The sequence below is a fragment of the Mchenga conophoros genome, linkage group LG2 (genome assembly GCF_057382185.1).
Source record: "Mchenga conophoros isolate Kocher_MC1m ecotype Shallow Benthic linkage group LG2, M_conophoros_male_GT1.1, whole genome shotgun sequence".
Taxonomy (NCBI): Eukaryota; Metazoa; Chordata; class Actinopteri; order Cichliformes; family Cichlidae; genus Mchenga; species Mchenga conophoros.
In genome coordinates, this window is record NC_140527.1 from 12,721,638 (window position 1) to 12,734,067 (window position 12,430).

A 12,430-nucleotide genomic window follows, 5' to 3' on the forward strand; every position below is an offset into this window, starting at 1 on the left:
CTTTAAAGAGAAACTTTAGACAGGGATAATTTGCTTGGACACTCGATGCTAGGCTGGTGACTCATTAGTTGCAGAGACTGTTTCCGCTGTCACCCGTTTTGTCATGTTGAACACACTGAAACAAACAGCAGGTTATGTAACCTGTTGGCTTATCAGTGCTGAGAGCATCAGATAAAGTTGGGAGTGTTTGTTAGGGTGAGCAACAAGGAATCACCCTGTTCAGGTGCTGTCCAGGAAAATAAAGACAAGCCACTTAGCTGCCACTGAGCTGTTTAATTAGAAGCCCTGCTGCCCATTAATGAGGACACTAACGAGGAGCGCCGCCCACTGCTTGATAATGAGTGGCGAGCTCATTACTGAGTGGGTGATGGCTGGACGTGACAAGGCTGACGCTGCAGGCTGTCTGCAGGGGGCGAAGATCAGCAGACATGGAGAAGCTGTGATTGGCAGTCCACAGCAGGGGGCGTGGCCACCAGGTCTCAGCTAATTGCAAAGTTAAGAAACAGTGGGAGTCGGTGTGTTGTGGCACTTTTACTTTTATCGAACAAGGTGCTATTGATTAAGGCTTGTTTATTTGCAGACACGGAGGCCTGCTGCATTTCCTATAGAAAGGTTATCAGGTATTGATGAGCGAGCTTATGGGCTCTGGTCTTTGGTTTCACTCTGCTCTGCAGCAGCAAAGGAAAAGAGGTGACAGAAATGGAAACAAATACTTAAGAAATGTGCTTGCAAACACTTCAGATTTAAGAATAACTTAATAAGAGGTTAGGGAAACTGCCACCCAGCTCCTTTTGGTGACCTCAGTGTTTTTGCATTTTCCTTTATTTTCCCTCAGTGTTTTGCCTTTAACTGCTTTTTACTTTTGTCTGAACTCAGTGGGTAAGTTTAGACACCAAAAATCACTTGGTTATGCTACCACAGTTAGGAACAGAGGATCCATATGCCATGGGTTGGTAGAAGAGACTCATCATAGTATTGTCTAAAGCCAGCGTGGTAAGGCACAGATGCCAAAGTACGCCTTGCATATAGAACACTGATGTTTTGTCAGACCTACTGGTGTCTCACAGACAAATACAAAGTGTTGATGGCCTGAATAACAACAGCCTGAGAGAAAGTCGGGTTCCAAACACCAAAACGTACATGACACAAAAGTGTGGCCATTGGATCTAATGTCACTTTGGCAGTAGCCGCCTTTTACGAGGATGACTACAGCAGGTGTTTTAGAGACAGTGTCTCCAGTTTTAAGGTTTCCTACAAGTTAGAAAAAGGTTTTCGTAGAAATATTTGTTTTTTCTACAGTTGCTGAAAACATGCAAAATGTGCTTTATAGTGATTTTCCTTAATTTTTTTTTTCCTATTTTAGTAACTGACAAAGATCCATGTCTGCAGCATTTTAGGAATAAAGGAATTCAGGTTTGCTTTTCAGCCAAAGCACTGCTGCTGGGATGAATGTGCATCACTCCTTCTCCACTTCATTTCAAGGACTTTAAATCTCAAGGCAAGTTAGAAACAGGAGAGCTAAAAAGAAAAAGGAGAATAGAATGTCTTTGACTGTCAGGCAGTGTTGGCCGTTTATCCAGCACACCAGCGGGCACAAAGCCGTGAATAAGGGAAGGAGGGAAAAAAGAAACGGATCCCATTTCATCTCCGCAGGAACATGACGGAGGAATAAAAGCAATACTAAAGTTCAATGGGCCCTGCAGAGTTTCTTCCACATGCAATTTGTCACAAGCAGCGAGGTCCATCCACTGGAAGGGGCCAGTCTTGGAACTCCACTACTGCTACTGCCACAGTATCTATTACAATGCTGTATTATTAGAGGAACCACTACAACCTGCGCAGATGTACAGGTGTCAGTTTGTGTGGTTTGTCACACTTTTGGGCACTACATCTTGTAATAGTTAAAAACAACTGCTACACTAACTTGGGGCTGAGGCAGCAACAGTGCCAGTGCCACCATTCAGACTCGAACCTTTGTCTTGCTAATGTCACGTCAGTGCACATCACAATGTGCACTGCCTACTGGTGTTGGCCAGAGGGGCCGATGGCGCGATATGGCAGCCTCGCTTCTGTCAGTCTGCCCTCCACCAGTGTGTGAATGTGAGAGTGAATGAATAGTGGCATTGTAAAGCGCTTTGGGTGCCTTGAAAAGCGCTATATAAATCCAATCCATTATTATTATTATTAATGTTGGATAGTTCTATACAGCTTATACAATGAACAGGAATATGTATATATGTATGTATGTACATGAAACCATAACCGGAAAACTCCATGCTGCTAGGCAACAGCACTAAGATGAAGAAATGTTAAGACTAGCATTAAATCAGTGGATGTAAAGTACATTCTAAAGAACCTTCAGTTCAGTTCAGTTTCCTTTATACATCTCCAGAGCAGCGGTCGCCTTAAATATTATAAGGTACCTTACAATATAGAGCACCTTAAACTTGAAAAAACAACATGAGCCCCCACATTTTCATTAGAGATCTCTGTATCAGAAAAGCCACCTGGTCATGTTAGATGCTCTGATTCACACTGTCTGCATGCTGGTTTATATCACTCCACATTTCACTGAATATACACACCTCATAGAGCCACAGTAGCCACACTAATGGGAATTAGAATAGATAAATCATGACATGCATTATGTCAGAGCCTAAGGAATCCTCTAGAATGACAAAAGCAAAGCCATGCATCTGAACACAACATCAGAAGTGTTCCACTGCTCTTTGTCATTGATTTTCTAAGTCTCTAAAACTCTAACGAGCACCATTATTTCAGGTTAGTCCCTCATCTGGGTTTAGATGATGGTGGTGGGGAGCACGCATCAGTCCAAACGTTTCCATTTATCTCCCACCACAGCTATTTTCTCATAACGTTAGAGATCCCCATACAGGAATAGCTGCCTGCTGATGCAAGTCACACTTATATACAATCTTTGCACACCGTGACAACTCCCTGTTCCCTCAGATCTGCACGCTGAGAACACTCATAGAAACATTCACTGCATTAATGTCCGTGTTAAAATAAGCTCGATATAGCTTTTAAAGCAGTAAAATTGTGACTTAATGTTGTTGTCACTGACAAATCTTGCAGTTAATGGTTTTGGTTAACATAATCTAATCAGATTTTGCTTTAATTTTATCAAATCAAAGCAAATGGTTATTGCAAGCTTAGCAGAACAGACAAACAACAAACACACGATAAACAGCTGGGCAACATTATAACATGAACACCATATGGAGGTATTCTGTGACTTGCCACTCGCTGGTGCACAATATCGATCTACAACTTAACATCATCGGACTCTGGTTCAGAGTTTTTTCAGTTTTTTCATTTGTTGCCATATCAACATGAATGGAATTAGTTTTGGTACGCTGTGCAACAACAAACACAACCATCTGCATACTGTATTCAACATAATATCAATAAACTCAGATAACAGACAGATGTGATGATGTGCCCACAGAAGTCACACTATTAGAATTAACAAACAATAACACACAAAAGTGCAACCATATGGCCCACGCCCTTAAGGCATCAGATTAAAGTGTATGAACTTGTTTATCAGTATGTCCAGACATTTGGATGCTGATTGGCTCAGAGTAGGAAATGCTGTTGATGTGAGATGTTTTCTCGTAAACACTGCAGTCTTTTGTTGTGAGGGAGATAACGGAATAGAGAGTTTGCTTGCTCTTCATACTGGATGTGGCAGCACAATAGTTCAGAAACACTGGTGCGTTTACAGCCAGTTGTGCAGATGACTCCATCCAGCAGCTTTTTTTTGGCCTGTAGAACTGCAATGCAGTTAGCTAAATACAATTATTTCTGTTATTGTGCTGTAGACATAAACTGCTTCACCTGTGTCCTAAAAAATAGTTTTCAATTAGGAAGGATAATATGAAAGTCCTTAGAACTTTGAAAGGTCTACTTTCTCCCCAACATGCTTATTAGTATCACTGTCTGATGACAATTTACACCAATCAACCAGAGAGGAGACCTTTCCCTAAAACCCATCATTACAGGAGATCAGTTGCATGGCTTTAGTATCCCAGACAAATAAAGTTGTTTTTACTGTGTCAGAGCATTGTATATAGCCAATTGTAAAAAGCACGTACAGGAGTGGTGAGCAGATATGTCACTGGGGGATCAAGGAGTCTGAAGACCTGCTGATAAGACTGCTCTGTGTTTTGCACAGTGACAACTTTAAAACTCAAAGATATACAGAGAAACCTCACTGACTGATCTGATGTCAGTGCCTCAATGCTTCTGAGTTTTAACTTTATATTTACTTTAGTTTTGCCTTAAAGTTGTTAAACCTCTTATGAAGTTGAATGCTGTCCTTGATTCAAATTTTATTGTTTTACTGTAATATTGGATGTCGTTGAGGCATGGCTTTATTTAATTAAATCACGACTTAAGCCCCAAAGGCACTGCACATCAACAGTGTGTTATTAATTAATCCGAGATTAAATCTCTGCTCAGGTTGAAACCAACTCCATGTACCAAGGAGAATGATAAAGGTTCAATTTGTCTCACTCCAACAGGTGCAAGAAAGCTAAAAAAAAAAAAAAAAAAAAAAAAAAAAAAGGGTGATTTATATGTTAGTCAAGCTGGGTTTCTGCATTCCCACTCTGTCTGAAGAATCTAATCGGGCTCCAAACTCTGTGGCCAAAGCAAAGAACACGTTTTAAGTTTGGTCCGCTGATATCAGTGGTGGAAAAGTGCTCTTTTTGTTGCTTGCATTTTTAAGCGTACCAAAGAAAAAGAAAACAGCTGCTGGTGGCTTTGTTATATCCATGTTTAATTGATGTTAGTCAGGTGTGGACACAGATGCACTTAAAGTGCACTTAAAGCATTTAAAGTGCTTTATAATACAAGCCTCATTCACCCATTCACACAAGCTTTCTATCTAACATTCACATGCATTCAGACTCTAATGAACACATGGAAAGAAATTCAAGGTTTAGTATCTTGCCCAAAGATATCTTGGCATGCTGACTGAAGCAGCTGGGATCCTACAACCAACCGTTTGATTAGTAGGGCTCTATCTCCTCGGCGTGGCTGTGGTAGAGCTACCCCCAAAAGATTTAAAGTGTACTCATTCCAGTTACAGGTAATGAGTACATTCCCTGTAACTGGAAAAGTCTGTATTTGTACATTATTTTTCCTCTCTTCCATCCTGAGTCAGGAAAAATAGAACTGCGATTCCTTATTATCCGTGGTCACCGTGATAAGTACCATCACATTGCCACCCTGAAGGGCCAGTGATCGCCTCGAGGTTCTAGAGTCACCAAAGTGGCTGGGGTGCCCCCGAAGGGAGATCCTGCATGGGTTTTGCATCTGATTGATGGATACGTGGAGAGTCAGGTCTCATTTGCATGCAGGACCCCAACCAGGGCAAGCAGTGAGCCTGGAGGCCAGAAGACTCAACCGTCCTAAAGCACACAGTCAGGCACCAGCTCTCCGTTTGCAGGCTATGTTTGCCAGTTGATCAAAGGTGAGGAGAGGAATGTATAGATCAGTACATCAACAGCTTTGAGGTTATGAATAAGCCCCAGAATATCTGAACCCCTCTGCCATCAGCTCTTCTCCAACCTAGGATGCACACTCCACCCTCATATCCCTCATTTAAGCCACTTCACACTCGATGGAGGTCAGGGCTTGATAAACCCAAAAGAACCGCATCATCTGCAGAAAGCATTCAGAAAAACCTGACAGCCTCCAGGATGCCTAGACCCAGCCTTCCTATGGACCTGTCATCAGCAGAAGGTGCTGTAGGGCTCTGGTGCAATAGATCACACAGCAGTTAAAGGCGGGGGTCTTGGTGGTTGAAATGGGTTTTCATGAAGCTACTTTCTAAATATGATCTATATGACCCATTTGAAATGTAAATAGAGTGAGCTAAAGACGTTAATTAAGAATAGATATATTCCAGACTACAGGGAGTGCAGAATTATTAGGCAAATGAGTATTTTGTCCACATCATCCTCTTCATGCATGTTGTCTTACTCCAAGCTGTATAGGCTCGAAAGCCTACTACCAATTAAGCATATTAAGTGATGTGCATCTCTGTAATGAGAAGGGGTGTGGTCTAATGACATCAACACCCTATAGGGCTTTGGAGCGTGATGTCACGGGGGTGGGCGTGGAAAGGATTTTGGCCTGATCCGCCATTTTGGGGGTCTAAGTAAGGAGCGAAAGCATAGCCATGGTTCGTACTTGCTGTGTGGTCGGCTGCAATGTTCGATCTTACGACCTTATACTAGTGTTTCCTGCACTTAATCCAACACTACTGTGTTCTATTTAAATCCATGTCTCTAAAAACCCAGCAAACTGTAAATCACATCTAAACAAGGGGTTAGTTTATAGGTTTTTTGTTTGTTTTGTTTTGTTTTTTATAAGGTGCAACTGTCACACAGTGGAAATTTGTGTTTTTATGTTTTATCAATCTGTGTATTGGTACATAGTGTTGATTATATTTGCATGATTTTATTGTGATATTTACATTGCATGTTTGTTTATTGATATTTATATTGTATGGTTTTATCCTCATATTTATATTATGTGTGTTAATGTTGTACCATGTTCCTTTAATCCGCTGTGGACTAAACAGACAATTGTAGGCACCTGTGAGGTGGGGGCGTTCCCCAAGGTGGCCTATCAGCCGCCAGGTTGACCTGTTAAAAGGGATAGTGAGCGCAGAGACAAGAAAAAGAAGCGACGCACGAAAGGTGAGCAGGAGAAAAAGGAACGCGTGCAAGTCCGCATGTGTGTTGAAGGAACTGCTGCATGACTGTGGGGTGCCGCGAGTCGTTCGGCGATCCAGTCCCAACGGCAGGAACAGCAACAGTGGGTGGCGATGGCCGCAATTCACAACAGGGCAGGGATTCCCCTCTGCCTGCATCTGACGGTGAGACGAGGGAGGACGTGTTCAGGTGTGGAGTGGGGCGGGACTGTGCGGAGACATGTTGTCAGGAGGAGACAGGTCTGCAATAGGAGCCTCCTCCCTGGTCTGCTGCTGGCGAGTTTTACCATACCGGAAGAGAAGTTCCTCTCCTGTCTCTTTCAGATAAGGACCATTCGCCCATGTGTGGCTGGACTGTGGGATTATGGGACTGTGGAAGGGTAATTTTAGCATATGGAAAACATTTCTTTAGCCTTGTTTTAATAGTGTATAGTTATTTCTGCCGGCAGGGTTTTTAGCGGGTTGCAAACACTATTTTTATTGTATAGCGGGGATTTTACTACACTACACAACCACCAAACTAAGTTTGTAGTCTCACCTGCTAATATTATTTTATTATAGCACAATATTCAGCTAGGTTACTACTTTGACTTTCTTACTTTGAGCACATTTCTGAGCCCATACATTATCAAACTTTTACAGGGAGTGCAGAATTATTAGGCAAGTTGTATTTTTGAGGAATAATTTTATTATTGAACGACGACCATGTTCTCAATGAACCCAAAAAACTCATTATTATCAAAGCTGAATGTTTTTGGAAGTATTTTTAGTTTGTTTTTAGTTTTAGCTATTTTAGGGGGATATCTGTGTGTGCAGGTGACTATTACTGTGCATAATTATTAGGCAACTTAACAAAAAACAAATATATACCCATTTCAATTATTTATTTTTACCAGTGAAACCAATATAACATCTCCACATTCACAAATATACATTTCTGACATTCAAAAACAAAACAAAAACAAATCAGCGACCAATATAGCCACTTTTCTTTGCAAGGACACTCAAAAGCCTGCCATCCATGGATTCTGTCAGTGTTTTGATCTGTTCACCATCAACATTGCGTGCAGCAGCAACCACAGCCTCCCAGACACTGTTCAGAGAGGTGTACTGTTTTCCCTCCTTGTAAATCTCACATTTGATGATGGACCACAGGTCATGCTGTGGAGTACTTGGACACGTGTGATGGAGCATTGTCCTGCATGAAAATCATGTTTTTCTTGAAGGATGCAGACTTCTTCCTCTACCACTGCTTGAAGAAGGTGTCTTCCAGAAACTGGCAGTAGGACTGGGAGTTGAGCTTGACTCCATCCTCAACCCGAAAAGGCCCCACAAGCTCATCTTTGATGATACCAGCCCAAACCAGTACTCCACCTCCACCTTGCTGGCGTCTGAGTCGGACTGGAGCTCTCTGCCCTTTACCAATCCAGCCACGGGCCCATCCATCTGGCCCATCAAGACTCACTCTCATGTCATCAGTCCATAAAACCTTAGAAAAACCAGTCTTGAGATATTTCTTGGCCCAGTCTTGACGTTTCAGCTTGTGTGTCTTGTTCAGTGGTGGTCGTCTTTCAGCCTTTCTTACCTTGGCCATGTCTCTGAGTATTGCACACCTTGTGCTTTTGGGCACTCCAGTGATGTTGCAGCTCTGAAATATGGCCAAACTGGAGGCAAGTGGCATCTTGGCAGCTGCACGCTTGACTTTTCTCAGTTCATGGGCAGTTATTTTGCACCTTGGTTTTTCCACACGCTTCTTGCGACCCCGTTGACTATTTTGAATGAAACGCTTGATTGTTCAATGACCATGCTTCAGAAGCTTTGCAATTTTGAGACTGCTGCATCCCTCTGCAAGATATCTCACTATTTTTGACTTTTCTGAGCCTGTCAAGTCCTTCTTTTGACCCATTTTACCAAAGGAAAGGACGTTGCCTAATAATTACACTCACCAGGAGCATGTATCCCCAACTTCAAAACCTTAAGGTGTCACGAGGGTCTCACGCTCTGAGGAATGCTTCATATAGGACCGGGTGCTTCCAAAAACAATAGATGGGGGGCCAATAAGTCTAAGGGGCCTAAGGGTCCGCTGTTGCTGGCTATTTCAGAAAATAGGCGAGACCCTGCTCGACTGGTACATCTGCGGGGCTTTTACCTTGTTGAGGAATTACAAAAAGAGCCGATACCGGCCACTTTAAACAATAGGTTGGGCCCTTGTTCGCATGGTACTCTCAACAACTAAGTGATACACCTATCTTTTGTCTTCCTAAGGAATCATTTAATTGTTGTGATTCCTTAGGAAGACAATCATTTAATTGTCTTTTGGCTTTTGCAATCCTGAACAATTTCAAACAATTAACCGGCTGTTGAAAAGACGGAGCGGGTCTGTGCGACTGGTTTTAGAAGTATCGCTACAGCGTTTATTTTCTAAAGGGCTGGATGTTATTTTCGACCATCTGTTGTGTTAAAAACTACTCTGAAACCATGAAACCCCTTACGGAAGAAATGCCCGTTTGATCAGTTTTTTAAATAAATAAAATGGTTGCATCGCTGCATGCTGTGACATCAGAATCACAAAATGAGTGTGATTAAAACACGATTAGCTTGAAAAGAGCGATACTGGCTGCTTTGGGGGGAAAGGTGACATCGTGTGAGAAGTAGCCTGTTAAGGTTCACATAATTGAGGAAGGAGAGTACAAACAACCAGGTCCAGAAGATCTTGGTCAAACAATTGATTTTAATGAATACACGCGTGGGAAGACCACTCTGTACACAGACAGGGATTGATCTTCGACTTAATCAAAGCATACACAGATTTTTATAGCATCAGGGTTTGAATTAATGACGCCCCTTCATACGTCACAGACAGAATATATACATACGTCAAATCAAAACCACAATGACTTTTAACACGGTTTAAAAGAACGTTGTCTTCTATCTCGTCTGGAACACGAGCCCCACATCCTGCCAGACGCTGTTCCTCTTTCCAGAGACAAACATGACCAACTTCTCACCTATAAATGAGTCTAACTAATGTGTGTGTGTGTATGTGTTGACCTTACATGCTCTCTCATCTCACCCGTTGCACTTCTGACCTTTTACCAGACCAGAGGCTCATCCTTATGTGTAATAACCTAACTGAAACTACATGTACTAATGTTGAATAAATGTTTTAATCAAGAACCTCTACTAAAAGCTTAATAAAAGAATATAAAAGTATAACAGACAATTTGAATAACCTAGTAATTCAAATAGCCTCGTCTAACCTGCTCCTCAGAATAACTTAGACTCTGCTTTCACTTCTGCAAACTCTCTGCAACTTCCTGTCAACTCCTGCAACTTAGTCTTTCTGAAAGACACACACACTGTTTAAACCTCTGAATGCAATATCAATGCTGCAGATTATATTATTAATGCAATGGTAATGATGATGATTATTTAACAATAGCAGTAAAATAATTTCCCTGCTCCACACTCCCTCTCAATAGTGTTTATTTTCTAAAGGACTGAATGTTATTTGTGACCATTTACTGTGTTAAAAAAAACTATCTGGCTCTGTCTCCTCTTAGTTCAACATTCCGAAATCCCGATTTTTAAATAAAATGATCGCATCAACCCGTGAAAGAAACCTCAGCAGATGCGTAAAAACTAGTTAGATTAAAACTAGTGGTTTGATTAAATGAAATACTTGTGAACAGGCTGACATTACCCATTCAGAAGAAATTCCCATTTGTGCCGTTTTTAAAATAAAATGTTTGCATCACTGCAAGCTGAGATATTGTCAGATTCACAAAATTAGTGTGATTAAAACACTATTACCAAGACTTTTGACTAGATATAAATAAGAAGCATTCCCGCATTTGTTAAGGTGCACTGTGAAGCAAAACAGCTTCCACTCCGCCCGCAAAACAAAGAATTTGTCAGGTTTCGTAGATCGGACTCACGCGCAGACCACTAGTGTCTTCAAAAGGTGCATTTATTTACAGTGTTCCTCTACAGTGGAATTCATATATACATATAATGGTGTCAAGGAAAAGGGGCCGGGGTTCCAGGGTCCAGGAGCGAAAAAGGCAGGAGTCCAGGAAGGGAAGGTTTTTATTCAGCCCTCACATATCTCCTCTCCTTTCCTCTATCTCTCTTGCTTCCATTCAGTCGCCAGGCACAGGGAAAGAACAGGTCCAGAGGCGATCTATACACAGGCAGAGAAAACCATTAGTTTCCTGGTTCAGACAGGCTCACAAACTGACTTAACAAAATACAGGATGACTGACGCTGATGGCTCAACGATCCAGCGACGAGTAGAGCAGACTCGCCCTCTTAAGAAGGGTTCCAATCTCTTCTGATCAGCAACAGATGTGCTGATCACCTCCAGGTGTGTAGGCCAGGAGCAGGAGCCCATACTGAGCTCCGCCCCGGCAGGAGAAAGCGAGAAAGGAAGAGGGCGAGAGAGAAAGGAAAACAAAAACAAATCACCTGACAGCTGTCAGCTGTCGAGGAGCGGAGACCATGACAGTACCCCCCCCTCAACGGGAGCCTCCCGGCGACCCACCAGGCTTGTCCGGATGCAGGCGGTGAAACTCCCGGAGCATGGGCACGTCCAGAACGGCCGCCCGAGGGACCCAGGAGCGCTCCTCCACGCCATAGCCCTCCCAGTCAACCAGGTACTGACAGCCACGTCCCCGGCGCCGAGAGTCCATAATGCGAGAGATGGAGTAAGCCGGCAACCCATCCACGTGCCGGGCGGGACGAGGGGGCCTGGAAGGAGGGCACAGAGGACTGGACCGGACAGGTTTGAGTTGTGAAACATGGAAAACGTCATGAATCCTCATATTGCGAGGAAGTTTCAACTTCACAGAAACTGGGTTGACCAAGGCGGAGATTTCAAAAGGGCCAATGAAGGTGGGTGTAAGTTTCTTAGATTCAGTCCTGACCGGAACAAAGCGGGTAGAGAGCCATACCTTCTGGCCGACAGAGTACTCGGGTGCTGGAGTCCGGTGCCGGTCTGCGATGCGTTTGTTGTTCTCCTTCGTGCGTAGCAGGGCTGCTCGAGTTGCCCGCCAAACTCTGCGGCACCTGCGCAGATGAGCCTGGACGGAAGGTACAGAGTGCTCACCTTCCACAGCAGGAAAAAGAGGGGGCTGATATCCCAAGGAGGCTTCGAATGGAGACCGGCCGGTGGCAGAGGCAGTCAAGCTGTTATGGGCGTACTCGATCCACGGCAACTCCTCACTCCAGATGGTTTGATTGGTGGAGGCGACACAGCGCAGGGCGGTCTCCAGTTCTTGGTTGGCCCGCTCGGACTGGCCGTTGCTCTGAGGATGATAACCCGAGGATAGACTGACCTTTGCGCCCAGGGAGTTGCAGAACTCTTTCCAGACCCGAGAAGTGAATTGAGGCCCTCTGTCGGACACTATATCTTCCGGGATCCCATGCAGGTGGAAGACGTGAGTGGCGAGCAGGCGTGCGGTCTCTAGAGCTGTGGGAAGCTTAGGCAGAGCAATGAAGTGAGCCGCTTTAGAGAAACGATCGATTATGGTGAGAACGACAGTGTTACCTGCTGATGGAGGTAGTCCGGTGATGAAGTCCAGTGCTATGTGAGACCAGGGCCTGGAAGGAGTGGATAACGGATGTAGCTGACCCGCCGGGGAACGGTTCGATGGTTTGTTTCGGGCACAGACCGTACAAGCA